This window comes from Myotis brandtii, unplaced genomic scaffold, assembly GCF_000412655.1.
Source record: "Myotis brandtii unplaced genomic scaffold, ASM41265v1 scaffold470, whole genome shotgun sequence".
NCBI classification, from domain to species: domain Eukaryota; kingdom Metazoa; phylum Chordata; class Mammalia; order Chiroptera; family Vespertilionidae; genus Myotis; species Myotis brandtii.
The window spans coordinates 1,815,341-1,837,835 of NW_005367953.1; the positions used below are offsets into that span (position 1 = coordinate 1,815,341).

Below are 22,495 nucleotides of genomic sequence, written 5' to 3' on the forward strand. Positions count from 1 at the left end.
AGCCCAGATTGCGAGAGGGTGCAGGCCAGGCTGAGGGACCCCCGGTGCACAATCGGGACGGGGGAGGGATGCGGGAGGTTGGCCAGCCACAGAGGGACCACAGGAGGGCTCCAAGGCGTGTCCAACTCATCTCACTCAGTCCTGATCAGCCAGACCCCAGCAGCAAACTAACCTACCGGTCAGAGAGTCTGCCCCCTGGTGGTCAGTGCACATCATAGCAACTGGTCGACTGTCTGCCCCCCTGGTGGTCAGTGCATGTCATAGCAAGCAGTTGAGCGGCCTTAGCATATCATTAGCATATTATGCTTTGATTGGTTGAATGGATGGCCAGATGCCTAGACACTTAGCATATTAGGCTTTTATTATATAGAAATTTTAAACATTATATAATGATAAATATCAGTTTTATATTTTTTCTTCTGATTGCACCAATGATAAAAGAAAAACCTTGCCATGATAAAGTACATTATAATTTTTCATTTCAGCATACATCTAGCAAATTTAAATGCAAGTGTAATTTTAACCCTTTGCGGTCCCATGTTATTTTTGGAATTCAAACAGTCTGGTCCAAATTAATGGACGGGATTGAATGTTGAACTTTTTAATGTTCTTATTGCTCGACGTTGGACCTGCTCCTAGCGCCTGGTCTGTCGAGTCAGCCTCGAGGTTGGACCGAAAAGGGTTAAAACCTACTGCCTATGTTCAAATTGGAATTGGACCCCTGAAAAAACATTGAGCTCTATTCTGGATCATTAATGTATATGCCAGAGTTATTTTTTATTGAATTTTCACTATATGCCAAACACCTGAAATGTGCTTTAGATGTAATAATTTATGTAACCCTTATAAATTAGGTATTGCTATCCTAATTTTGCTGCTGAGACACACACTGGGTACATGACTTGTCCAATATCACACAGGCAGAAAGTGATGAGTGAGGGGTTCAAACAGGCAGCTGGCCTCTGCAGACCACTTGATTAACCTCTACGCTGCTTTTTGATATGGATGCAAAACTCCTCATTTCAATTCCTGAGCTAATATTCAGGAGGATCCTTATATCCTCCAGAAAGTCCACTGCAGTTTCGGGCATGTAGAAGGCCCGCCATAAAAATTTGGAGTTATGTGACACCTTTCCATCTGATTGTAAGCATCACCCAATTCAGTTTAAGTGAGGTGATTTTTCTGCTTCTGATTTAGGAATGGTTTCCCCTGCCAGTACTTCCTCCCTCTGCCATACATCTGGTCAAGTCTGCACTGAGTTAGCTGGAGGGCTCCACCTGGGAAGGCTTTGTCATCATTCTTCAAAGAGCCATCTGCCTCTATCTGGCTTTAAAAGAAAATTATTACTTAGCCCTTGATGTGAATATGGGGCTCTCTAGACAATGACGGCTTAAGAGTGGAAGTTGTCAGTTGTAGGGCTTTGAGACCTTCCAAGGACCCCTGGGTTGGGTAGCACAGGTATTATTATATCAAGTAATTCTTACAAAAGTCCTGCCAGCTAGTTTATGTTATCATTCTAAATGTACTAAAGAGGTGTGAGGGGTCCAGCCGGCATGGCTCAGTGATTGATCATCGACCTAGGAACCAAGAGGTCACGGTTCGATTCCTGGTCAGGGCACACACCCAGAATGCTGGGTCAATCCCCAGTGCCCAGGGACGTGCAGGAGGCAGCTAATCAATGATTCTCTCTCATCATTGATGTTTCCCTCTCTCGACCTCTCCTTTCCTCTCTGAAATCAATAAAAATATTTTTAAAAAGAGGTGTGAGTGATTGGGTAAATCAATCAACTCGAAATCCACACTTGTTCAATAATAACAAATAAACCTTTAGACTTTTGATGGTAGCTAATAGAAAAAGTCCCTTTATATAGAGTGCTAATGATTTATATCATCATACCAGGAAGGCAAAATTAACATTTTGAAAAAGACTATGTTATTTCTGAAGAGTTTATATTTCAACAGGAAGACAAGGGGAAAGTCTCTGTCACCCCAAGGCATCTATGCAGGCCTGCCATTCTCCAGGATTTTGATTGTAAAAGGTCCATTAAGTCAGGATAGTATTACTGGTATTCCTTTTCTCCTCCCTGTGTAAAATCTGGCAAGGAAACCTCTAAAGCCTGAGTTGTTGGGGCGTGGGAAGGAGCTTAGGTTGGAAGATGAGGCTACAGCTCCTCGGGAATTTTCCACTGCAGTCCCCTGGCTGCACACTTGCAGTGTGATGTTATTCAGGGACTCCATGCACTCTTATCTCTTTGTTTTCATTGGCATATACACAAAAGTACAGAAACCCCCAAGATGCACTTGTGTTTGAGCCGGGTCATAGACCCTTGGAAGATTCTGGGCCTGGGGGGAGGTGGTGCTGACGGGGGAGCCCAGGAGGCGATGCCACATTCATCACAGCTTTCCTCAGAAACACTTCTGGGGTGAGTGGGTGCACTCGTTCAAGTGTGAATGAGAAGTGGGAATACTATAACACTTCATTTATGGATTTCACAGCACAGCAACGGGGAAGGGAAAAAATTACTCACAGGAGTCTCACAAAAGTTTTCCTCTAGACTAATTGCATTCCAAGAACATGTTTCACCTAAATATCTTGAATAATGTTGAAAATGTTAGAACAGATAGCATTAATTGCTTTGTGTGAGCGTATGATACAGATGCACATATATATAGTCTCAGAAAATTTTAAATATATAGAGAGATACAAAGGAAAATGTATGCATTAAAATAAAAATATATCTAAATATGTAAATTCATATCGAATATCTATATCCTGTTTATTCAAATCATCTTCAGCTTCCATCATCAGTTCCTTTCTCTCCATGACTAACCTAAAACTTCCCAACTAAAAGGCAACCAGGAATTTAAAATCTCCTCAACCACCTTCTATACTCTGGGATTTTTAAATTAGATTTACAAGTTGTGTTCCAAAATATAACATTTCATCAATTCAACCTATACAATCCAATCCAAAGTGGTTGCTACTAGCAACAATAGAGTCATATATTAAGCACGAATACGCTGTCCTCTAGGTGCAGACACACAGACACACACAGCTTAGTGAGATACTGAGGTACCTTTCCACACTGAGAATGAGAACACCTGCCCTTCTCGATCCCACCATGAACATTGCTCACCTTGGGGGAGGAGGGCGAGGGAAGAGGAAGAGAAAACACTGGAATTGCCTGAATATTTACCCAAGAGACTGGGAACTAATCTACAAGTGACACCGGTTATCTAGAAGGAACTAGGTAAACATTTTCTGCTTTAGGCAGAATGAGAAACCTTTCTGTTCTGAGCTCAGATTAACAATACAGCTGCATTTATTTTGCACAACTCTGGTTTGTGATAATATGTTACTTAACCAACAGTGTGATTTTTAATTTTATTCACAATATAAGATTCAAATCTAATGTTCAGAAACTCTGAGGATACCAAGTAGTATTCAAAATGCATTTCTGAGCTGTATATCAGATAGGAGTTTTGCTGGGTGAATGCAATGCATACTGAACGAAACTTCTTATGTCATTAAAACCTAAGTTTGATACATATTTTAATTCATGTGCTTATAAAAGTTAGTATCTGGTAGTATCATAATGGTCTTGTCCTCATTTTTTATTTTCAATTAAATAAAAGGATTAGAGGGTATGTTTTCTGGAGAAACCAAAGAGACTATGCAGAATCACCCATGGCAGGTAGTATTTTCTTGAGGATAAACCACAACAGATATTAGCTAAGAAATACATCTTTTAAATCTGATGTTAGGATTTGGGGCATAAAACATGAACATAAGAATTACTTTCTAGAGGAAAATGAAAGTTCTGTACATAAGCAATTAATTCAGGTAAAACGCATCTGAAATATTGCTGATCTACTCCATTCATGTGAAAATAAAACGATTTTTCCTCTAATAAAACAGAAATTGACTTTGGACTTTATTAGTAACTTTCATAAACAGAAGTAGAGAAAATCATTTTAATTTCCATAAGTTATTTTATCTGTCAAATTTTATTTACAAAAATTGAGGATAAACTTAATTGGATAAACTGAACAGACTGACTTTGACTGCAGTGTTCAAATTGTCTGAGAGGGAGCGTGGATCCAAACTAACTGAGAAGGTGTGCAGGCACGTTCTGCTTACCGGGAGTCATTGTCGCTGATGAGGATATGACATGTCCTCCTGATGTGCTGAGGCAGAAGCAGAAACAATATCTCGCCTAGGAAATTCTCAGCTGTTTCCTAGCACACGTATCATTCTAAACACACATTCTAAACAACAGACTATAGTTAAACTCAGTAGCATTAATTTATACAAAACAAAATATACCAAAACAATCCAAAGACTGCATATTTCCTTTATAAAATCACTAAAATCCTAGGTCTTAAGATGAATAAATGTAGGGATCTGCTTTTCAGCTTGTGTAAGGAATGACACCATCAGACAATCTCCAAGTATCTTGAACTGAGTCACAGATTCATATAGAAAGCCTCAGTTGCCACAGCGTGAAAACAATGGTTCTATCTTCTTCAAGCTAGTTCTATAAATAAAGCAGGGGACTCATTGCAGGGGTGGGAACCTTTTTTCTGCCAAGGGCCATTTGGATATATATATATATAACATCATTCTCGGGCCATACAAACTTATCAACTTAAAAATTAGCCTGCTATATTTTGTCAAACATTTAATTAACTCACCCCTAATGCCCTGGCAGGGCCAGACCAAATGATTTCGAGGGCCTCATACGGTCTGCAGACTGGGCGTTCCCCACCCCTGCCCTAAAGGAAAGCTGAGTTACAGCCCTTGTCCTGTATTAAAAGAACCTGATTTCACCCACTGCTCCATGAGGTAGAGGTTCCCAGCCTCCCAGGTTTCCTGCTAAGAGTGCTTCTGATCCAGTCCCTGCTTTCATGATGCAGTATAATTATTGTGACCACTCACAGGAGCGACAACCAACACAATACCAGAAGGATACCCTTCATTCATAGAAAAATAGAACAGAGTCTGAATGATTGGATACAAAGATTATTAAAGCAGAGTTGTGTTTTATTCATTCTTGTCTATTGGAACCGTAGGCTCTTACCAAGATTTTGATTAAAAGAGACACCAACCTTTAGTGTAAACCAAAATTTTTTATCTCCTTATTAATTCTTAGTCATGTACCATCGTGGACCGCATCACTAAATGCAGTGGTTGCACTGACTCTCACTAAAGCTATCTCTTCCCTCTGTGGAGGAGTCTGACAACAGAGAAAAGGACCCTCACTGTGCTTGGCTAAAATTTTCCACCTAACACTGTAGACCATTTGTCCTGCGTGAGGGGCAAAGAGCAGCCTTCTCACTATTTCCGTAGGGATTCCTTCTGTGTCTCTTCTGTGTTGGATTTCTTGTTTCCTGTGCCCCATGTTTTTCTCCTCCTTGATTTGCTCCCTCAATTTTGTGGATCACATCTTCCAGTAGTTTCCTGGAAAAGAATGCCTCTCATGTATGATATCTGTTTTCTATCGTCTCAATTGATTGATGTTTTGTCTCTGCATTAAATTCTACATAGGAAATAATATTCTTTCTGAAGTTAAAAGGAACTCTCCATTTTTCTAGCTTATGGAGTTTATATGCTTTGTAATGCTTTGTGTGTGACTTGTTTTTCCATCTGGGAGTTTTGAGAATCTTCCCTGTGCCCAGCTTTGGAATTTCACAATGATGTGCCTTATGTAGGTCTATTTTTACTCATTGTTTAGGTCTCCTAGGAGCCCTTTTAATCTGGAAACTTATGATCTTCAGTCCTGGGGAAATGTCTTCAATTATTTTCTTGATGATTTCCTATCTTCAATTTTCTCTGTTCTTGCTCTTTTTGAACTTCTGTTATTGTATATTAGATTTTCTGAACTGTTTTCTAAATTTATCTCCTTTTACCTATTTTCTGTCTTTTTGTTATATTTTCTGAGCTATTTCTCTAATTTTATTTTCAATTTTTCCACTGAGTTTTTCATTTTGCCATCATCTTTTTTAATCTCCAAAAAAATATGTTTGTTATCTGAATGCCTTTTTTCTAACCTCTAACCTCTTATTCTCTGTTCCTGTACTCTCTTCTCTTAACTCTCTGGAATATTCATAATAGGCATTGGAAGATTTCTTCTTCCTTTCTCTTTCTACCACATTGTTGTTTTCCCTGTGTGTTCTGGTTTTTGTCTTTCATCTCAGAGTCTTCCCTGGTTGGAAGCTCTGAACGCATGTGTGAGGCTTGTTGACTTTGAGTTTCATTATCATGTGACCTCAGTAGGCCATTCATCTGAAAACTATGATGTCACTGACTCCAGGTCTTTCTTCTTGGGCTGCTTAGACTTCCCAAAAAAGAATCTTCCTGTGTCCCATCTGAACAATGGGGTCTAGTGGGACATCCAATGAGCATAAATTCAGCTAAGCATGTTCTTTCAGGCTGCATAGCGTATCTTTATCTGGGGACTAGCGGTAAACTCTCTTCACTGCCTCCTCCCTAACTTTCCCAATTTGTTGTGGAATCCATTTGAAATTTGCTGCCTTGAAGTATTAAATATGAGGAGTGTATTTCAATCTCATTGACGAGATACAGTTATTTATGTATTCTTGCTGAGATATGTTGGAAGGGCACATAATATGATTTTTATATATAGATGGGAAAACTGTCTCAATGATGGCACAGGGTCCTCTAAGCAGTGAGCTCCCTATTTATTTGTGAACCCTGATAATTATTTCTCAATAAGAAATCTTTTTCTCAAGTTCCAATGCCAAGGATATAGAGGCAGCAAATGGAAATTAAGTGAGTGCTTGTAAACAGAAGGCACATAAGGCTCATAGTAAATGTTTAAGGTAACTACAGCTAACTTTCACTTCCTTTCTGTGCTATTAATTAACAATAACCTTTGTTTTCTTAAAGAAATTAATGACGGGAAATAATACAATATAAGTGCTGGTGACAGTCTTAAGAAATTCACAGTGTTGTTCCTTGAACCACTTATTTTTTTCACACAAAACAAATGCACATTTTCCTTATGACGTCTCCTGGTTTCCATATTTTCATTTATTATGATTTTTCTTTCCTAGTTGGAATTTCTAATAGTGATTTTATTTTTCGCTACTTATCCATGATCAGTGACATCTTCTAGCCAAGCTTTATAATTACCAAGAAAGCAACCAATACTTGGCTGGTGTGCCTCAGTTGGTTGAGCATCATCCTATGCACAGGAAGGTCGCTGGTTCGATCCCTGGTCAGGGCACAGACCCAGGTTGTAGATTTGATCCCTGGTCAGGGTGCATACGGGAGACAACCGATCTATGTTTCTCTCTCACATCGATGTTTCTATCTCTTTATCTCCCTCTCTTTCTCTAAAATCAATAAAATATATATTTTTTAAAAATAAAGCTACCAATAAATAATTTTCAGAGTAGATTGTGTGTGATATCTATCTATCTATCTATCTATCTAAAGAGAGAAAGAGAGAGAGAGAAAGAGAGAGGTGAAAGAATGGATAAACCCAGGAAATACAGCATGAGAGGTATAAGAAGCCACCTTCATGAATATCCTATGATTGCGAGATCTTTCTGTGCAAGCTGGTGCTGTTAAATGTACATAAAATGTAGCAGGACAATGTGGAAGATGTAGCCCTGACTACACTTCCTCCTGGCACTTTGCCTCACATTGGCATTGTTAGGGTTGGTTGGCATCCCGCAACATCCAAGTTCACGGTGTCAGTGGCTTGTCTGTGAGCGTGTCTAGATGAGAAGTCATTCTGATCCTGTTAATATCATTAACAACAACAACAACAAATAACATGCTGGCAAGATTTGGGTTTGGGCTTCTGTCCTTTATCTATCCAATTTCAATTTTAAGTGTAATCAGACCAGACATACTTTTAATACTGAAAACAGGTTGGTAATAGCCATTTATTGAGCATTCACTACAAGCCATGCAGTGTACGAAGAACATGTATTATCATATTTCATTCCTTCAAATCTCTGGGAGGTATTTGTTACTACTCTGCATATTTTACAAGTGGGAAAACTGGATCTTAGGTTAATGATATGCCCACGGCCACATGGATGGAAAATGTAGAATCCAGTTTTCATGGCTTCAGTGTCTGTGCTCTTAACTATGATGCTTGACTGTCTATAGTATTGGATAGAATACACTTTATCTTTTTTAAAAATATATTTTTATTGATTTCAGAGAGGAAGGGAGAGGGAGAGACAGATAGAAACATCAATGATGAGAGAGAATCATCGATCAGCTGCCTCATGCACACATCCTTACTGAGGATTGAGCCCACAGGCTGGGCACTTGTCCTGACCGGAAATTGAACCGTGACCCCTGGATTCATAGGTCAATGCTCAACCACTGAGCCACGGCCGGCCCTGCTAGAATATACTTTAAACAATGAATCCCTTAGATTCTGTTTAAGGCATGAAATGTAATCTGAGTTGCAGTTTTGTCACCTGTAAAATGGGGATCTCATGCTCACCCTGCAGGTCTGCGATGAAGATAAAGTGAAAGAGAACATATTAAAGCACTTGGCAAATGTCTGGCACCCTGTAAACATAGGCTTGCCTTTTTCCTACACACAGATAGAAGAGGTTAACTCCAAGACTAGAGGGAAGGAACATTACTTGCTCCCAAACTCTTTAAATTGCCTGGCCTGTTCTAAGTTATAAGGATGGGAAGAGGCATCTTGTCTGAAACAGCGATGTTGGAGTAGTCAAGGTCTATCTATACAAAACAACAAAATTTCCAGAAAGTTTTTAGCCAATGTGATTTAAATTAGCAGTTGATTCTATGCTGTATTCTACTATTTTCTAATGATCTTCATGGGAGGGTTTTCTCCCTAAGATGTTTGTTAATATTGGAAGGAATATTCCTTAGGTTTTTTAGTGTCCTCTACTATTTATAGTAGTTTACTGTTACCATACCCTTTGAATAAAAAACTGGGACACAAAGCCTGACAAGTGGGCTTTTAAAATTTGTTAATTTACATGTAAAGCCTATTAACAATATACCAGTTCAATTTCATTCGTTCCACTTTTAATTGATTGCCTCTATTGAAAAGGAGAAAAAACATCCGTGAAAACTAGAGGCACTCCCAGTCCCTGGTGCAGTCCTGGGCACTCCAAACTTCTTGCTTTCCACCTAGTAATCGCCGTTTTGGAATCAAAGGGGGATTTCCAGACTTGATAGCTACAAAATAGACTTCTAGGCTGATGGAAAATGCTCCATTTCATTAAATGCTTGAAATCTCAACTCAAAGAGCAATTAGATAGCCACTGTTTTTCCTATTCCAACATTTTCATCTAAAAATAGTACAAAGAGTGTAAGACAGCAAAAGGTACTCAGGACCAGAGAGGCTGAGCCCACCAAATTTCACAGTTTCCTAATGAATGGCCTTAACAGTCTAAAACTAAATAAATCAATGGGCAATGGACTGTGTGGAAACAGAAATTCTACGGGGTGGGGAGGGGGTTCCCAAGGCCCCAGGGCTGTATTGACTCAGTGAGGACTGTTGCTGCGTAGGAAGAGAAGGCCTTTGTCACTGAGATGTTTCCTTTTGAGGGGACTGTGAGTCCCAGCTGTGCAGGCAAAAAATATTAAAGTTTGGTCACTCTCCACTCTGATTTTCAATTACCTCCCAATTGTGGATTTCCTTGCAATACTGGGACTGAGGCATTCAAGATAGTGTGGGTGACATCCAGGGAGATATAATTGTCATGAATATTTATCTAATTAAACACTTTGCTTTAATAGAAACCAAAAGCTGTTAGATATGAAAGGGGGAAATCGGCAAATCCAAAACCATACCGAGAACTGAATGTAACTAACTTAGAAACTATTTAAGACAGTAAGAGCATAGAGAATTTGAGGCTTACATAATACAGTTGAATGTATATATTTTAATCTGAGAAATAGAAAATACACATTATTTTCAAAGATTTATAAGAACTTTATAAAAACTGACATAGGTTAGACCAAAATAATCATCAGTAATCAAAAAGCAGAAATCATACAGACTACATCCTTGTACTATGATGCAATAACTGTATAAAATAGTAAAAGAAAAAAAGCCTGTAATTATTAAAATTTTAAACATTATTTTCTCAATGACTAAACTTAAAGAAATTAAATAGATTATTGCCCTCAAAAATAAGCTGTGATGTTCTAGTAATTATAGCAGAAAAATAGATTCAAAGGGCAGAATAAAGTCCAGAAACAAACACAGGTTTATATCAGAATTTAGTGTTTGTTAAAGATGGGTTTTTGAGCCAATGGGGGAGAATGTAGAATTCCAAGTGGCTGTCCATTTGGAAAACAAAATAAAGCTGTAGTACCTCTTATATTCTCTGTAAAAATAAAGTTTATCTAAATTACAAAGCTATTTTTAAGCCATCATAACATTAAAGGAAATTTAGGAAACATATGTTGTAATATTATAAAGGGAATGGCCTTCTGAGGAAGCTACAAATTCCCAGCATAAAGAAAAAGACTTTATTTATTTATTTATTTATTTTAAAAACACTCCAACATGGAAAACAACAATCTGGGGGAAATTTTGTTTGCAATATGCAATAGCCAACTGAATTGTATTCCAGATATAGAAGAGTGACTATGAGTAAATAATTGCCTATGGTGATAGACTCAATATACAGACTGAAAGGCCAGACCATATATAAAAATGGAACTCTGACCCATGACGTGCAGCAACCAGCCCAGGAAGTCAATCACCCCTGTAGCAATTGGTCCAAAACAGCCAAGACTTGATTATTAATTGACAGCTTCCCTCTTTTTTCCCCTGCTCCCATCTTTGGACCAACACAAGACAGCCAAATGTGCAGCCCTAACCAATTATATAGGATGCCTGGCTTCTGATTGGCCTGCCTACAGCTTCCCCCTGCTGACCCCCTATCAGGGCACACCTGAAGCCTTCCCCTTTACCACTGTAAAGCTGTCTCTCCTTTCCCTGACTTTGAGTCTCTGCCAAATACAAGTGATGGTGGCTGACTCCCTTGCCATAATAGCCTTTGCTTGTTCTCATTTGGTGGGTCTTCATCTATTTCCACAATGGGATCGCCATTCATTATTTTTTTCTGCATGTGAATTTATCGACAAAGCATTATGAAGGCAGATCCCTGATTTCACATTGTTTGGAGGTGGAGGGGGTGGTCTCAGGGATCAAGGATTTCTACTTTTTCCCCTAAACATATCTGTCTGATTATGTTTAGGGGGCCCTTCTGTTGTGTTCCACTCTTCCAATCCCCCCTCTGACACAGCTGTGATGGTTCTAGAGCCACTCCAGGGGACCCTATTAGGGGATAACAGAAGTAAATTAACCCAAAACTAGGACTTAGGCCACAGGGCAACATCTCGAAGTTTCTCTCTGTGATCTGGTGGAATAATGAGTCCACCGGCTAGCACACAAAGGGCTCCGCGCACTCACTTTTGTCATTTGCCCTCTCTAGAGCAGTCGATGAGCTGAGGCAGTCAGTCAGTACCTGTCTTAAACACAAGTGACGCAGGAAGGGTAACTACAACAGATCCAGGGGGAAATGTACTTAACCTGTTTAGGCTTTTTGTTTGGTTTGGTTGGGTTGGACTTAGTCTGTTTTCAAGATGTGCCAGATTATAATGCTCACTGAAAAGGGGCAGCCAAAGTCAAGTGAACTAAAAACAACTGGAGACTGAAGTCCATGTCTTGCCCTCGAAATAAAGTGATGAGGGGGCGGGAAGCAGAGTCAGGGCCATGGGAGAGAGGGACTGAGGCCTGGGAAGCCTGTTGCTTCTCAAAACCATTTCATTTGAGGAATGCAGCGTAAATGGTACGCTGAGGCTGATGCTTTGTTGGCGGTGTTTTTAAGAAAAACGTATCTGCTAGGATTCTCAGAGGTCTAGAGAGGCCCGGGCCACCCACTTTTGTTTCTTGAAAAAAGAAGAATGCAAAGACAGGAGTATGTTGTGTCAACATTTTTAATGTTCAGTCCTGCCTGTATACCTCTGTGACTGCCTACATAACGAACTTGGTGGTAATGTTTGTGAGCACAGCCTGGGCCTCAGGAGGACCAGAGAACCAAAGGCGCTTGAAGATGAGGGGCCATTCAATTAAGATAGTACATGTGATCATATTTAGGGGTTATTTCTTTTCCACATTGCTAATTCTCTAATTAGCACAGATATTCTCATTTTTTAATGTTTTTATTAGTTTTAGAGAGTGGATGGGAGAAATAGAAACATCGATGCATGTTTTTGAGCAAATTTTACTCAGTTCAGATAATTTATTCTGGAAAGTAGAAATGCTAGATAGATAACATTCTAATTCCAAAATATTATCACAGATGTCAGTGACAAAGCTACTATGAAATAACTATAAATTCTTGGAAGGCAAACTCAAAGTAATTTATTTCCCATAGAATCTTGGTGAGTTGTAGTTAGTAATTTATGAAGATATTTTCCTGAACCAGAACATTGTAGTCCAGTGAATAATAACCAAGTAGCAAAAAATATTGAAAAACAGCTTACAAACTAGTGCAGAAAAGAACTTTTAGGAACTTTCCAAGTAAAGGTGACTTGGAAAAATTATGGACTCATGCCATGAGGCCCTGAGAGTTTTAATCTTCTGCTTTCAATGTATTTATAATGATTTAATGAATTAACTACAATAAATTATGTCTTGCCTCTTATTTACCTATTTAACTAAAGGCTATATCTAAAAGGAGAAATCTCCTTGAGGTTACTTCTAACTGAAAATATAGTGATGGAGTTTGGGATATTTTCTTACTGACCAATATTTCTGATTTACATTAGTCCACATTTGTTAGTGGTCAAAGAAGGACTTCTCTAAGATAAGAATTGGCATTAGTTCTAAAATATGCCTATCCTACTTTCCTCCAGCCCAGATAAGACCCAAGTTTACTGCTGTGTTGGGGTTTTTCCCAGATCCCATGTTGCCCAGAGAGGACAAGATCTTTTCTCTGGGAACAGGTCTGAGAACTGTGGCTCATATAAAATATCATTCATGTTTGTATCACCCACATAAGTATCCTTCAAATAAAGGAAAAAGCTTAACTTTCAAGCATCAAAGTAAAATCATCATTTTAATTTCTCCATGAAACAACAGGGTCTTTCAGACTCTAAATCCCTGCCCTGTTTCCTCTTAAGCACGTAGCAGATTGGCGTCATAGAAAGAGGAGTGTTACGGCTAAGTTGTGTACCCCAAAATTCATGTGTTGAAGGTCTACTAAGTCCTAAAACCTCTGAATGAGATGATATTTAGATATGTTTTTAAAGAGGTAATTAAATAAAATGAGGTCGTGAGGATAAGCCCTAATCCCATATGACTAGTGTCCTTATAAACAGAAGAGATTAGGGTGCAGACAAGTTACAAAGGAAAGACCACGTGACTACCAGGGAGAAGAAGACAACCATCTCCCAGCCAAGGAGAGAGGCCTCAGAAGAAAGCAACCCTGATGACATCTCGATCTCAAACGTCTGTCTATCAATAGAATAGAGAAAATAAGTTTCTGTTGTTTAAGCCCCCAGTCTGTGGTACTTTGTTATGCAGCCCAAGCAGACTAATACAGAGGATAAGACTTAGATTCATGACCCAGTCCTGCACTTGACTTGAACAAATTACTTAAACCCTCAAAATATCAGATATATTTCCCCTAAAGGGATATAATGCTTTCATCAAAACCTCCTAACAGTTTTATGGTGTTAAATTCTGTGACTACATGGCTGACTCTAAATACCTCCTGCCTTGTCCCTAAATCTATATTCAAAGTCATCTGCGGCCTCATATCTAACAGACATCTCAGGTTTAATGTAGCTAAAACAGAACTCCTAGTCTTTTCCACAAAAACTGAATTCTCCTCTGTAAGTAGGAACTCTAGCATTCTCTTTGCTAGGGTCAAATTCATGGAGTCTTGCCTGACTCCTCTTTTTCTGATGCTCCACATCAAATCCATTGCCAAACCCTGTCAGCTCTCTCTACCTTCAAAACATGTCCATGTTCATGAATTGAGAGAAAGATCAATTAAACTGAATATAAAGTACAGAAATTGATATACTTTAAAAAAAACACAGTGAACACAAAGGACAAATGAAAAATGTCAAGACAATATTTGAAACTTATATCTCAGATAAAGGGCGAATATTCCTGATATACAATGAATTTTTTGGAATAAAAATCTTGTAGAAAGCTGAGCAAGAGATATGAAAGATGATTCACAAAAGGAATCTAAAAATGTCTCTTAAACATATGAAGAGATGTTGCATTTCATAATAAGTAGAGTGCAAATTAAAACTATACTGACAGTATTTCTCACTCACCGGATTGGCAAAATTTCAAAAGCTTGACAATACCGCCTTTTGGTGAGGCTGTGGGGAAACAGGCACTCTCCTCCATTGCTGTTCAGGATGTAAAATGATGTCTCCCTATGAAGGACAATTGGCATTACCTAACAACATGACATATGAATTCACTGTTGACCCAGCGTCTCACATCTAGGATCTTGTCCTGAAGATACACGGTCATCAGTACAAATACACATGCACAAAGTTACTCATTTGCAGCATTGCTTGTAAGTGTAAAACACTGGAAGTTTCCTAAATGCTTAAGCAAAGGAAATTTTTTGGATATATTATTGAACTATACAGTGGAATACTGTACAGCTATAAAAAAATGAGAAGGCTCTCTATGAACCGATAATTTCCAAGAGATATTATTAAGTGGAAAAGCAAAGTACAAAGGACCATATATAGAATGCCAAAATTTTCATAATAAAGAAGAGAAAATATGCATCTGTTTTCTTATCATTACAAAAAAAATAAACAAAACACACAAGCACAATATACCCAGAAAAGAAAGAAGTTAATAGCCAACAAGAGTAATGGTGTTAGAACAGATAGAAGAGGAGAAGACACCTCTCCAAGAATATCATTTTGTATGGTTTTGATTTTTTAAAGCCTTTTTGAAAATCAAATCAAACCAAATCAAATAGGACAGAAAAATTGACACTGAAACAAATGAATCAAACTGTAGCTCAAATGCATATCCCACAGAAGGGAAGGAAGCAAAGAAGGAAGGGAAGAAGGAAAGGGGTTGCCAGATTTAGTAAGAAGAAAAAGGACACCCAGTTAAATGTGAACCTCAGATAAATAACAAATAATTTTTAGTATAAGGATGTCCCATCCATATACCCCCCCATCCTCGTCCCCCTCCTTCCTTATCTCTATCGCCTCCTCTTGTACCGCTCACTCACTCAGCTCCTGACACGTAGACCTTCCTGCCGTTCCTTACACCTGCCAGGCAGCTCCCACCTCGGGCCTTTGCACACGCTTACAGAGGTCACTCTTATTGAGAGATTTTGCCTTCCTACCACACTCCTTTTTTCCTCCTACTTTGACATATTGTTGTCTTTTCTAGCACTTACTAGAAGATATATATATATATGGTGTGTGTGTGTGTGTGTGTGTGTGTGTGTGTGTGTGGGGTGTGTTTTATGTTTGTGATGATCTAGCACTTACTAGAAGATATATATATATATGGTGTGTGTGTGTGTGTGTGTGTGTGTGTGTGTGTGTGTGGTGTGTTTGATGAATTTGATGAATGAAGGAATTACTGGTATTGTTGGGCCAGTTGAATGAGTACAGATGTGAAGCCCCTGACACTGAGCAAATGTTATTTTTCATTCCTACTCCCCCATCTTCACATGTAGAGATTTCCTCTTTAAAGCCTAGAACCTAAAAACCAGTCAAGAAATTCTGCAAAAATAGTGCAACAAGAGGTGTTCTGCCCTCAAGCTCTTTGCAACTCATTAACTCTGCTTCCAGAGCCTTGAGGAGCTATTTTTCTTCCAACTACAGCTCTTCCATCTAAAATGGTAATCCCAGGATCATTTTGCACTTTTTCCCCCGTACAAGGGTGTGAAGGTCACCCAGTTAGCAAACTCTTCAGTTGATGCAAAATGCATTTGGAAGCAGCATCTAAGGCAATATAAAAGTGAAGATGAATTGAAGTTATTTATATTCAGTAAAGCTGTGTTAGAGAAGTAAGGCAAGAAAAATGCATCTCTCCAGCAGGGATGCTTTGTGTGTGGTTAAGAAATACCCATGGGCCACCAACCACCAACTAAGATTACAGCCTCACTTCTTCCCAGAAGCAGCAGGGCCTGGCCACAGGCAGGATAATGAGGCATATGCCTACATTTATATATACATATATAAACAATTAATCATAGCATTAAAGTGATAAGCAATGGGAAAATAAATATCCAATTGATTTTTTATTTTACAATTTAGTCTTGTTTAAATTTGAATTACAGAGTAGAGAAGCATTTTTTTTAAATATTTTTTATTGATTTCAGAGGAAAGGAGAGGGAGAGAGAGAAACATCCATGAGAGAGAATCATGGGTCGGCTGCATCCTGCACGCCCCCTACTGGGGATAGAGCCTACAACCCAGGCATGTGTCCTTGACCGGAATCGAATCCAGGACCCTTCAGTCTGCAGGCCAACGCTCTATTCACTGAGCCAAACTGGCTAGGGCTAGAGAAGCATCTTAATCTTTTCTGGGCTTCAAAGTCATTTTGCCCTTAGACAAACATTCAGCTTATTTGCAAATTTAAACTCCATCCTCCACTGGTCTAAACCTTACCTTTCCCAGTAATATCTTCTCCTCTGACCCAACAGAAAAACTGGAGTATCTTGAAGCTTCTACCAGCTGGAGAGAATCATGACATTATTCCAAAATAAAAATACTCAGCCTTTGTAACTTTATTTTGAGGGTGGGGGTCACAAATGGTAAAGAAAAAGCATGAACATTTGATTCCCTTAGTATACAGATATAGCTTGTGTTGACACCCTTGATGTAAGTCTGTGTGGAAATATAACCATAGGGGTTTATAAGTGGTACGACAGACTCCAGTGGCATTGTATCCACATAATGGGACAACATAATGGGACAGAACCACCCCACAGCTTTTTTAAAAAAGAATCTTATTTTCACTGACAGTTTGGGTTACTCAATGTCATTGTTCTAAAAGTCATTGTAAATCTAACAAATAAAAATTTAACAAAAATTTGAACCATGATCTTCATGATTTAAAGATTTAACTTTTAATCTTTTTATAATAGACTCTGTTCAGGCAATCAATTTGGATTGCCCATAATAATGTTTTCTCTTTCCAACTCAAATGAGTTTTTATATCATTTAATAACAGTGTTTTTCATACTCCTCCTAGTCATGAAATCAGTTTAGTGGGTCATAACAAGTAGCTTCTTGATAAAATAGGTAGAAAATATCAGAGTATATCTATAGGAAGGAAAATTATTTTTTAGAAAGCTTTTGCCTCAGAAATATGTAACTGTGTCTCTGTAGTCTGACTAGGTGTTGGGCTCACTATAAAATGTCCTTACTGTGGATTGCAATTTTAAAAAAGTTTTGGATATACTATTTGCACTTACATAAGCATGATAACAAAATCTAATTCTCATATTAACTGAAAAAAGACACCAGTAATTATGACTGTTTCTCCAGAAAAACAGATGCTTTCCTATGAAGAAAATATGTTTCTGACTTCTTGAAAATCAAATCCCTAACTATAAAAGCTGAAGGGTGGGGGAAAAAACCAACATATTTACTTAAATAAACTTTTAAACTAGGATTTATGATGACTGGACTTTGTTGCCATTTTGATGACTAATTTGAGAATTTTTATTATAATAAAATGCAGATAAACTTGTTGGGATTTAAAAATATTAAAAGAGGCCTTTCCAGGGCTTATTTCATTATGACAAAAACCATGATGCATCCTAAGTGGGGGGATGACATCTCTGGCATCTCGATGGGTGATATCAAAGGCGGGTACTCGAATGGTGCTGCCCTGGCCGTTACCCTGGTCTGGAACCTTCAGTGGCTGCATGTGCTGTGATTCCTCAGAGAATCGGGCCATGGAGGAGAGCAGCTTGGATGTCCGTGGAAGCCCACATCAGCAGACAAAGAATCCAGCTTGGGAGCTGCTCTGGGACTAAATAAAAAACCCGAGAAGTTGCCCATGTACATTTACCCTAGGGATACTCTAGAGGTAGGAATGGTCCAGGGTGTTCCTTGAGACTCACAGAGATGACCCCCAGACTTCTAAAACAGCCTTGTGTGTTGGGGGCCATCACCTCTGCCAGCCTGGGATATAGTGTTCTGACGGACCATTCACCTATTTTGTCCTCATTTGCCAGCATTTTGGGAACACATTTGTCTTTATCTCACACCAAAGAACAAGATAGATTTATTCTGTTACTTTTCATTCTTTTATTGAATGCCACTTTTTTTTTAAATAGAAAATTGGCATGGAATGTGATACGTTAGTAAGAAATATACAGTTGACAGAAGTATTTGCATCTTGATTTAATGCTTTTGGGAAAAGTCTTGGTGTAAAAATTAATCTTGTCCATTAATAAAAATATTTGAAACTCATTGACCAGCCTTGGGAAACCTTGACAAGTCATTTAAAAATGGCACAGACTATAAATGGGAAATAGAAAATGTTGTTTTTGCTGGGAAGGACTTTAAAAAAGTAAAGCACTCCTAAAATTTATTTCACAGCATCTAGATAGTTTTGCTCGCATTCTCTCTTGCAAACAGTGGTGTAAGTTTAAAAGCTAAGTTCCTAAGCCCAAACTCAATAAATAAACCTTCACCAGAGAGACCCCCGTGAGACAAGATGGTGTAAATATTAAAATTATAACAGTGGTTGCCGGTAGTTTCACATGTTTCTCCTGAGAATGGGGCCTGCTTGCTGTAGGGCTTCCTGGAGTCCTGGTGTTGGAAAGAAAGCCCAGCTTGACAACCACAGAGCATGTTTACTATGGTAAATGGAATAATGGCCCTCACAGATGTCCACATTCTAACCTCTAGGACCCAGGAATATGCCAGTTTACATAGCAAAATGGATGTTGCAGAAATGATTACATTAGGATGGGAAGAGTATCTTGATTTATAAAAGGGACACAGGAGGAGTCAGTCAGAGAGAGAAAAGTTGAGGAAAGGGGTTTTCCCCTTAAAACTTGCATTGGAAACAGCCTGGCCAACACCTTGAGTATACGCCCAGTAAGACTTTTTGAATTCTGACCTCCTGAAGAGTAACAGAATAAATCTATCTTGTGTTAGTCACTAGGCCTGTGGTATTTATAGCAACAATAGGAAACTAATACATTTACCAAACTCCTAAAAAAAGGGGGGGTGGGAGGATGAAGAAGGGGAGTCCCTTCTATCACTTTTACTTTGGGGAGAATGTGTTTGGTTCTTAGAACAGCTACAAGGTTACCCCACCCCAATCCCAATCCAAAATACGCCTTTGCCTGAGCACTTGTTCATTAGTTGGGAGTTATTTATTATTTTTTAAAATATGTTTTTATTGATTGTAGAGAGGAAGGGGGAGAGAAACATCAATGAGAGGAAGAAAGAAACTTTGATCAGCTGCCTCCTGCAGCATGCCCCCTCTGTCCCCTACTAGGCATCCAACCCACAACCCAGCATGTGCCCTACCAGGAATCAAACCGGCGACCTTTGGGTGCAACCAACTGAGCCACATCGGCTAGGGCAGAAAATAGAGTATGCAAAATTTTCTTACTCACCCAAGTAACCTGAAAGTTTTCATGATAAAAAGTTTCTTGACATAACATCTCAGAAAAAGTACAGTTTTAGAGAGATAGAAATACATAATAAACTGAATAAATGCAGGTGATACATTTACTAGAACATGTTTAAACTACTGAATTTTTATAAATACACTAGAGGTTCGGTGCATGAAATTTGTGCACTCAGAGGGGTCCCTCAGCCCGGCCTGCACTCTCTTGCAGTCTGGGAGCCCTCACGGGATGTCTGACTGATGGCTTAGGCTTGATCTTGGCAGGGAGTGGGCCTAAGCTGGCAGTCGGGCATCCTTAGCACTGCCATGGAGGCAGGAGAGGCTCCTGCCACCGTCCCTGCACTCACCAGCTGTGAGTCCGGCTTCTGGCTGAGCAGAACTCTCCCTGTGGGAGCGCACTGACCACCACGGGGCAGCTCCTGCGTTGAGCGTCTGCCCCCTGGTGGTCAGTGCATGTCATAGCAATCGGTCATTCTGCTGTTCAGTCGATTTGCATATTAGAATTTATTATAAAGGATCAGGCCTCCATGAATGCTATCTTAATTTCTAGGATTTCTCAGACTCATCTTTGCTTACTTTGGTTCACGTAGAAGTTTTTAAAGCAGGAAAAACAAAGAGGATGGATTCTCACTGTTTCTCTTTTTTAGATCTCTACCGTATTACCAGGTTATTTTCCATATTGGGTCATATTTACTACTTACTTTGGATGGAATAAGGTGATTCAGTTGAAGTCCAAACTGATCACATCTCAACAAATTTAGCTATTTTAAATCAAAACTTGTTAAAATATTTTCTCCATCATTAAAATTTTAAGAACAAATCTATGCTATCAGAGACAGTTATTCTCTAAATGTTATTTCTTCCTTTCTATTTTAGAATTTATCACTAAATAAAGACCCCTTCTCAGCACCTTATCCACTGATATTAGTGACACTTCAAACTAGGAAGGGTACACTATAAATGCCATGTGCTTTTGATGATCTATTAATGTTGGACTTTCATATCTCCCAAAAAAACATATTAAGAAGGAAAGGGAATATCAAATTCTCTAGGGCAGTGGTTGGCAAACTGCGGCTCGGCAAACTGCAGCTCATGAGCCACATGCAGCTCTTTGGCCCCTTGAGTGTGGCTCTTCCACAAAATACCGACTTCTGCCTTCTGCGCATGGGCCACGAAGTTTCAATCGCACTGTACGTGCATGCCTGCATGTGGTATTTTGTGGAAGAGCCACACTCAAGGGGCCAAAGAGCTGCATGTGGCTCGCGAGCTGCGTGTTTGCCGACCACTGCTCTAGGGTTTGATATTTTTGCAATTATCTCAATAAGGCAGATATTTCTTCAGGTTCAGTGAAAGGGCTCAAAAAACAAAGAGAAATCCTGTAAAGTCAAATTTGCATAAGATCTGAAATATGAAAGTTTGAATTCAAGAGCTTGCAGGAAAACATCGGTTACTATCTCATCTTATCCTGGCTGTAGGTTTCTTTGTTGGAGGTCAAGTTAGCCCCAGTGTAAAATACAGCTGGAGGTACAGAAAGTTCACACATGAGAGTAGTCACCCTAAACACTTGCAAATAAAAAAGGGCCATGCAGCAAGCTGGCAGTGAAGTGAGAAACCACCTCTCAGAGAAAGGTCAAGAGATGATGTGTTGTGAAAAATCTCCAGGGAACCGTCACTTTCTTAAAAGGAAAATGACAAAAGTGACAAATTCCAGAGAATCTAAGAACAAAGGATGAAGGGAGAAAAACATAGAACCATCTGCCTTCTTCCTCTGAGACCCATTCAAGGTCATTTCCCCAGGACCCCTTAGGAGTTCTCCCCTAAGGAACAAAAGAAGAAACCCTTGTCCCAGATTATTGTTAACCTGGAAGAGGTGCCTCCTGGTGGGTGAAGCTGAGAAGACAGAGGTCTGGGTTCTCTGAGCTGGCAGCCCAGGGCCCCAGTCTTACTACCCACACTCCTTGAGAACTGTCATTCAGTATTAAACACATACCCCCTCCATAATGGTCTCCTGGCAATAATAAACAGGCTTAAATCCTCATATTCAACACACAGACACACATACACAGAGACACACTTATGCACATGTGCACACACAAACACGCAATAGAGTTAATAAGCCATTTTCCAATTGGGGGCAACTTGCCATGTCACAGGCAGAGGATCCTTTGTCTCTCCTCGCCCCCCCCCCCCCCCCCCCCCACCCGCATTCTTTTCTTTTGTCCTCTTCCATTTTCCCACTCCCCTCAGTGAGCTTTAAAGGTATAGGGGGAGCATGCAAAGCACGGATTTGCACCGCTGATAATATTCCGCGATTGAAGAGATTCTCAAGCCTTACCCTGTATTGTGCCTTTAGGTATTTTGAGAAACAATGCACCACCTCGAGTCAGAGAGCCCTGATTTGGAATCAAATGTAAACTGAACTGAGAAGAGTTCTGAATGTTTTTCGAGTAAATATGCAAACCTCTCTTCCAACCAGCTACTCTAGCCTCAAAGAGATAGACTTGAAAAGCTTCTCTTTAGAGAGTAAAATATGTACTATCTGTCCAGCGATGGAAATTCTTTGCTTTAAATATCTCCAAATTTGGAACATAGAAAATATACAGATATTCATCATTTAACTACTCTAAGATAACTTTATATATTTGGGGCTTTAATCATATCTTTTAAAAGCCTTTTTAAAGATACTTGTTTTTGGCGAAAGCACTAAAATACAATGTCATTCTGCAACAGCAGTTTCCCATCAGATGCTTTTTACTTTAAGTTGTAAAAACAGCGTTGATTGCACGGCCACACACTGCTGAAGAGCTCTCTGCATCATAAAAGGATTCGGAGCTTCATTTGTT

At 39.2% G+C, this 22,495-nt stretch overlaps 1 pseudogene; it reads left to right on the forward strand.

Annotated features, from left to right (window-relative positions):
* The window catches only part of LOC102253614, a 12,598-nt pseudogene extending 7,388 nt beyond the window's left edge, over window positions 1-5,210 (forward strand).
* The last annotated feature ends 17,285 nt before the right edge of the window (window positions 5,211-22,495 follow it).